Below are 674 nucleotides of genomic sequence, written 5' to 3'. Positions count from 1 at the left end.
ATGGAGCTGTGTTAGGTGAATGCAGCCGCGCTGCTGTCTGTGCTGCCAAGCTGACTCAGATCTCCGGGCAAGGAATGCACATCCTGTAATTAAGATGTAACTGTGCCCTGTGCAAGAGGCACAGAAGAGCAGTCCGGCTCCACTCAGCTTGGCCAGATTCCTCATTGGTGTTTTCTTCCCCCAAATCTCTGCCAGCTGCATCCTTCGGGGGGGGGAAAAAAAGGGGGGGGGGGGCGAAAACCACCAGAAGCTATGGAGAGGCAGACAGTATTCTCAGCAGTAAAGGAAAATTTCTTCATTGAGAGGAAAAGTTGTGGTTGTACGCAGAGTTTCACAAATACTTTCTGCTGGAAGGAGTAGAACTGACACTGACTACTGACAACAAGACGTGGATGATCTAAAAAATTGTTAAGAGTTTGGTGAATTAAGTTTGAGACGCCCATGAAAACAAAGCCATTAAACCAACCATTTGGTTCTCTGAGAATGTGACTCCTAACGGTTGGTCCAAATGCAGCACAGCCACCTCAGCCAGCAGTGCCACACATCACCAAGCAGGTGAATGCCTGTGAGTCTCCAAAGAGCTCTGACACGCCACTATTTTTTTAAACAAAGCATGCACCTTAGAAGTTATAAAAGCCTATTTTATTATAAAGTAAATACGGCCTTCGTATCTG

This window comes from Meleagris gallopavo, chromosome 6, assembly GCF_000146605.3.
Source record: "Meleagris gallopavo isolate NT-WF06-2002-E0010 breed Aviagen turkey brand Nicholas breeding stock chromosome 6, Turkey_5.1, whole genome shotgun sequence".
Taxonomy (NCBI): Eukaryota; Metazoa; Chordata; class Aves; order Galliformes; family Phasianidae; genus Meleagris; species Meleagris gallopavo.
Note: the sequence above shows the minus strand (reverse complement) of the source record.